This window comes from Zalophus californianus, chromosome 9, assembly GCF_009762305.2.
Source record: "Zalophus californianus isolate mZalCal1 chromosome 9, mZalCal1.pri.v2, whole genome shotgun sequence".
NCBI classification, from domain to species: Eukaryota; Metazoa; Chordata; class Mammalia; order Carnivora; family Otariidae; genus Zalophus; species Zalophus californianus.
This window is the reverse complement of record NC_045603.1, coordinates 97,496,820-97,504,238: the sequence shown is the minus strand read 5'-3', so window position 1 is coordinate 97,504,238 and position 7,419 is coordinate 97,496,820.

The following is a 7,419-nucleotide window of genomic DNA, read 5'->3' as shown; positions in this document are numbered from 1 at the left end:
GTTGGCTCAGTGCGTTAAGCATCTGCCTCAAGCTCAGGTCATGATCCCAGGGTCCTGGGATCGAGGCTCCCTGCTCAGCGGAAAGCCTGCTTCTCCCTCTCCTACTCTCCCTGCTTATGTGGTCTCTCTCTCTGTCAAATAAATAAATAAAATCTAAAAAAAAAAAAGAAAGAAATACATATTTGATAAATATTCACTTAAACACTGGTTAGGCTCCTGTAAGACAATCAAATTTCTACCTTTTTCTTCATTTATTTTTTTAAATTTTATTATGTTATGTTAGTCACCATACAGTACATCATTAGTTTTTGATGTGGTGATCCACGTTCCATTGTTTCGTATAACACCCAGTGCTCTATGCAGAACGTGCCCTCCTTAATACCCATCACCAGGCTAACCCATCCCCCCACCCCCCTCCCCTCTAAAACCCTGTTTGTTTCTCAGAGTCCATGGTCTCTCATGGTTCATCTCTCCCTCCGATGTCCCCCCCTTCATTTTTCCCTTCCTTCTCCTAATGTCCTCCCTGCTGTTCCTTATGTTCCACAAATAAGTGAAACCATATGATAATTGACTTTCTCTGCTTGACTTATTTCACTGAGCATAATCTCCTACAGTCCCATCCATGTTGATGTAAAAGTTGGGTATTCATCCTTTCTGATGGCTGAGTAATATGCCATTGTATATACGGACCACATCTTCTTTATCCATTCATCTGTTGAAGGGCATCTCGGCTCTTTCCACAGTTTGGCTATTGCGGACGTTGCTGCTGTCAACATTGGGGTGCACGTACCCCTTCTTTTCACTACATCTGTGTCTTTGGGGTAAATACCCAGGAATGCAATTGTGGGGTCATAGGGTAGCTCTATTTTTAATTTTTTGAGGAACCTCCACACTGTTTTCCAAAGTGGCTGTACCAACTTGCATTCCCACCAACAGTGTGAGAGGGTTCCCCTTTCTCCACAATCTCTCCCACATTTGTTGTTTCTTTCCCTGTCCATTTTTGCCATTCTAACTGGTGTAATGTGGTATCTCAGTGTGGTTTTGATTTGAATTTCCCTGATGGCTAATGATGATGAACATTTTTTCATGTGTCTGTTAGCCATTTGTCTGTCTTCTTCAGAGAAGTGTCTTTTCATGTCTTCTGCCCATTTTTTGACTTGATTATTTATTTTTTGGATGTTGAGTTTGAGAAGTTCTTTATAGATCTTGGATACCAGCCCTTTATCTGTAGTGCCATTTGCAAATATCTTCTCCCATTCTGTGGGTTGCCTCTTTGTTTTGTTGACTGTTTCCTTTGCTGTGCAGAAGTTTTTATTTTGATGAAGTCCCAAAAGTTCATTTTTGCTTTTGTTTCACTAGATTTGGAGATGTATCTTGAAAGAAGTTGCTGTGGCTGATGTCAAAGAGGTTACTGCCTATGTTCTCCTCTAGGATTTTGATGGATTCCTGTCTCACATTGAGACCTTTTAACCATTTTGAGTTTATGTTTGCGTATGGTGTTAGAGAATGGTCGAGTTTCATTCTTCTGCATGTTGCTGTCCAATTTTCCCAGCACGATTTATTGAAGAGACTGTCTTTTTTCCATTGCATGTTTTTTCCTGCTTTGTCAAAGATTATTTGACCATAGAGTTGAGGGTCCATATCTGGGGTCTCTATTCTGTTCCATTGGTCTATATGTCTGTTTTTGTGCCAGTACCATGCTGTCTTGGTGATCACAGCTTTGTAATATAGCTTGAAATTGGGCAACGTGATGCCCCCAGCTTTCTTTTCTTTTTCAACATTTCCTTGGCGATTTGGGGTCTTTTCTGATTCCATACAAATTTTAGGACTGTTTGTCCCAGCGCTTTGAAAAATGTCATTGGAATTTTGTTCAGGATGGCATTGAAGGTATAGGTTGCTCTGGGTAGCATAGACATTTTAACAATGTTTATTCTTCCGATCCATGAGCATGGAATATTTTTCCATCTTTTTGTGTCTTCTTCAATTTCTTTCATGAGTGTTCTATAGTTCCTAGAGTGTAGATCCTTTACCTCTTTGGTTAAATTTCTACCATTTATATGGAAATGTTTCTGAAGACATTTATTCCTTCTATCAATTCCTTACAATTCAGTGCTTGATATGCAACCCCAACACAGAAAGATTTGCTCTAGAAAACGTGGCCTTACATTGTCATAATTATGATCGTCCATTTTTTAAAAACTAAGCTTATCCCTTTTTAAGCTGTAAGTTCCAGTGAATGGATGCATAATATAGCTGTAGAAACTTTCCAATTCAACTTCTACAACACAATCTTTTCCATTATCATCAGGTAATAAACTGTGAGTATATCTTGCCTTATTCACATCAAAGCAGATTCTAATGGAATATTCCTTCCCTTTCCTACAAATTTATGGCCAAATAGAAGCAACTCAGTTCAATATAACCAAAGTGGTAAACCTATCTTATTTTTAGTTAGAAATCTATTCCGTGGGGCACCTGGTGGCTCAGTCAGTTGAGCATCTGACTCTTGATTTCAGCTCAGGTCATGATCTCAAGATCGTGAGATCAAGACCCACTCTGACCTCCCTATTCAGTGGGGAGTTTGCTTGAGATTCTCTCTCTCCCTCTGCCCACTCGCACTCTCTCTAAAAAATATACCTAAATCTTTTTTAAAAAATTATTTTGTTACAGAAAGAAAAAGATAGGTGACAATTGAGAATGGAGTCAAGCTAAGAATACCTTTAATTCAAAGTTCCTTAGTCTTACTGTTGTACTGTGTTCCATATTATGTGCCAACACAATTCCTCTCAAGCTCCAGAACTTTGAATGACATATAACTCCCACTCTAAAAAGCAAAACAAAACTAAACAAAAACTACAGAACTTTTACCTGATGCAGCAATTTCTGAGCATCAGTAATTTCCAATGCTTTTATTACTTGGGGCATGGCTGCCATGCCTCAGCAGGGACCCTGACCACCATAGCAGACTCCAGCTTAAGCTCCTAGAAATCAGGTATGTGGCACTTGTCTGTATGTACACGCAGATGATGACCTGGCAATTGAGGAGAGCTAAATGAGGAGGACCCGTATACTCCCTTCACAGTCCACTTGGCCTTTTGCTCTGAAACACTTGTATGATGGATTGATCTCTTACTGGATAATCAGAAATGGTCTGTGCAGAAGAATTCCCTTGCCAGAAAAAAATTAAAAACTGAAAAACTACATCTCCCAGAGAGAACTGTTCTATAGTTCATCCAGGTGCTTTTAATTACAGTTGTTAATCTTACATTCCTGGATCGAAACCTCATTTCTTGATTCACATCTAACCCCTTACACATCTCACTACTGGAAAATATAGTTTAAGAAATTGTAAGGGATATCGGATATCGGTGGGGAAGAGAGGAAAGAGAAAATGCCTGAAAGTTCTGAGTATATTCAAAAGCAACCCTCTCCCATAAAGGACGATCTTCTCTCTCTCTCAGTCAGTCGAGTTTCCCCACCTCCATGTTAGCAGGATCAGCAATAAGCACTGTTTCCCTCAGTGTTCTCCCTAATCTTGGATCCATATGTCACCTGGGCATATGGAAACACATTTAGACTGCTTAAAACTCAAATTTCATCTTGTTTTGGGTTTATGAATGGTTTAATGAGGGACAACTAGACATCACTAGCTTTCTACCACCAGAACTTAAAATGCCTTAAAATTGAATTTTTATTGAAATAAGAAGAAAAAGATAGCTAACAGAAAGGAAGCATATTTTTGAGCACCCTTATATTTTCACATGGATGATTTTATTTAATTGTCACCCTAACCCTTGTCCACCTGCTACATGTTGCTTAAAGATGAAAAAAATGTGATTCAAAGAAATGTTAATTGGATATAATGGAAGTCAGAGTCAGCCAGTAGGGGTGTTGAAATTGAACATTGCTCTCTCTGACCCCAGAGCTTTTTTCACCATGGCTTGCTGCCCACAAGGATGACAGTGTCACTTGATTAAAAAGCAATTGCCATTGTTTTGATGAAATGCATTTATTTCATGCCACACTTTGGAATCTTTATTTCCATATTATTGTTCATTTTGTGTCAAAGGTGCCACTTAAACACTAATTCCTTTTTACTTTTGGGGAGGAAAATATTCAAGTAATGTTTTCCTTGAATTCCTACCTGATCTTAGTAGGATCACATGGCACTTGGGAAGAAATATTACAACCCAATAAACCAGCCCTGGAAGCCAAGATTGAAAAGGTTTCCAAGGCCGCCATGACTTTGTGTCTGGTGTTCAGATAGGTGGGTATGAAAGCAATCCACACACTATGGAAAATCAGCATGTTGAATGTGATTGTTTGGGGCTTATTGAAACTGTCTGGTAGCCTTATAGCCAGAAAAGCAAAAGTCAAGCTCAGAAGTGCTAGAAAGCCCAAGTTATCCAGAACACAGTAGAAGGCAGTGGTGGATCCCTTGCTACACTGAAGGATGATTTTACCAAATTGATTGTGTGTCAATGTTAGGGAAAGAGGGAGAAGTTCCCAGCCAGATTATGCAGATATGTACTTGAACGAGGGATCCACTATAGACAATAGCAACTGAGAATTGGGTCACCAACCATATTTGGAGTGTTTCCTGGTTTTATGGCTTTGAAGGACACAACCACAATGAAAGTCTTTGCTAAAACAGGAGAAATGACTACAGAAAATATAACTCCAAAGAATGTTTATCTCAAGACAAAGGTGACCAGGAGAGGCCAACCAGTACAAGTCAAAAAGCAGAAGAAGCAAAATATTAAGGAAACAATGAGGATAGAACTGAGATTTCAGTTATTTTCTCTGACAATGGGTGTGTCTCCATAGTGGATGAACAGTCCTAAAATCAGAGTAGTGAGGACATAAAAACTAATGGCCAAAAGACCAGAACAGCTCCTAGAAGATCTTCATAGGAGGAAAAAGAAAAAAGTCATAATTTTGGGGAGGCATGATTTCTCTGTTTATTTGGATGTGGGTCTTCAAGATACCTGATACTTCATACACATCTGAAAGGGATACAGTCTGATTTAATATAACCTATCAGTCATTCCCGGTCATGATCCCAGGGTCCTGGGATCGAGACCCGCATTGGGCTTTCTGCTCCACGGGAAGCCTGCTTCTCCCTCTCCCACTCCCCCTGCTTGTGTTCCCTCTCTCACTGTGTCTCTCTCTGTCAAATAAATAAATAAAAAATCCTTAAAAAAATTTTTAAAAGAATAGGAAGTAAAGTGATGTTGAGAGAAAAACACAGACCGTATAAAAAATGTATTTGATAGTGTATGAAAGGAAGAGGGAATATGTTCCAAGGATTCTGGGCTTTAATTACGGAAAACCTAGGAAATAAAGGAGTACTAATATTTATTGAGTATCTTTATTATGGTAAGTGCTTTCTTGAAAGTTGTAATTTGGTTATGATAGCAGTTTTACAACAGATTTACCATTATTTGGTGGTTACAGTAAAAAATAACAATGAGAAGAAGAAATTTTAGAGGTAAATGTTTTGAAGAAATTGCAAAACAAGCATAATAAAGTATGAACTTTCATCCACTAAGGCTTGACCTCATTCACTCTGAAGAACAATTATATATGGCACAATTTATATTAGAAAAAAATTACAAATTCAAATGTGGGTTTGCACTCCTCAAAAATTTTACCAAAACTATTGAAAAATACTGGTCATTTTTACGCTATTAATCTCTCTTCCAAAAGAGTGATATAAACCAGTTGTTTTTAGGAACAAGGACTTCTTTATGATCATTATGAAAACTTACTGTGTTGGCATCCACCTCCACTCATTTTCCTCTTCTTTTTTTATGTATTTTTTAAACATGAATAATAAGCACTTGCGATACCAAGAGAAAGAACACAAGCAATCTAACTTCCAGTTAGGGCATTGGAGAAGCAGGAGTATTAACCATGTTATTACAAGTGTTCGTGTAAATGTTTTAAAAAGCCTACTGAAATGATAAGCTGCTAATGAACAGCCTGTGGGCCATAATAAGTCTGAACTTCCTTTTAAAAGATGTGTGGAGAGCTCTTGTTGGGCTTAAATTACAGAAATAATATCAGATTTGCATTTTTGTAAGATCTTCCTACCACTCCCACTGCTCATGGGTTATAAAGGAGATGGAATGTCCATTCAATGTCATTCTTTTGCCCAGTCTTACATATCATGACATTTGAAATGTGACCCCCAATCACTATTCGATGAGACTCAGTTTCTTCAGTCCCCTAATGGTGACAGCCTGGTTTGCTTGGCAGCAGAGGGAAGCCTGGATTAGGCCAGATGCAGTGTCCACACAAACCAGGGCATAGTTAGAACCCTCATTCAGCGGAAGGGGCCAATATTATCAATTTGCCAGTCCCTCACCAGCTGGGAACGCTGGTGAATGCCCCCAGCTTCTTCTGGCAGTTGCCTTGGGCCTTGTTTAGAGCACACCCAGGACGTGCTGTTACCAAGTCACTGTCCTTCAAGGGCAGGCCAGCACTCCCAGCAGTACACCATTCTGGGTGACATGATGACATTGTGATGGCCACTCTTTCTGTGCATCCCATCTACCGTATCTACTGGAGCATCAGTAGCTGAAGTTCACACCCGAGCTAAGGTCTCAGCCTCCTGATTGCAAGGGGGTATCAGTGCTCTCTGAGCTGGGTTATGAAAAACAATGAGGGCCACTCGGGCTTTTGCAGATGGACCCAAATGTCTTTCCACATATCCTGACCCCATCAGGGCTTATTCATAATCATCCATGCCTTGGCTTCCCATTGTCCGAGCCATAGGGTTAATCCCTTTACAGCAGCACAACTATCAGAGAAAAAGGTTAAGAGCCAAGGCACACGGTGATCACCACTGAGACTGCTCTGAGCTCAGCCCATGGGCTGCTACAGTTCGTTCTTGTTTCCATGCATCGAGTTGAATAGTGAGAGCAGTCCATGTGGGTGGACTTCCTGGACTAGACCTGTCTGTATCCCAGGCATGGGCAAGAATTTCCTTTGCCCCCTCTTTGCAGGCTACAGGGGCTTCTGTAGAAATAGGGGTCAGGGCATCTGGAGGATCAACATACTCCACAAGACCTTGTAGCACGCACCTTTCTAGAGACAGTGGGCTGGTGGACAGGGTGCTCCTCTGTACAAAGAGAGATGTCACTCATTCAAAGCAGGAGTTTAAGCCACGGCTGAGGTGGGTCAATGGAACATATTCTCAACCCACCCCTTAACAAGCAGAGAAGTTCTCACCACGATCTGCTGTTCCTTCGTGAGAGGCTCTCCCTGGAGGAACACTGTGTATACCGTTAGGAGCTACTGTTCCATGCTCCATGGGAGTATGTTGGGTCTCTGCCCCCTTCCAGAGCTGAGACCAAAATCCGAGGGGCACTCTCCCCTTCTGTTGACTCTGCCGCAGTGCCTGACCCATACCCC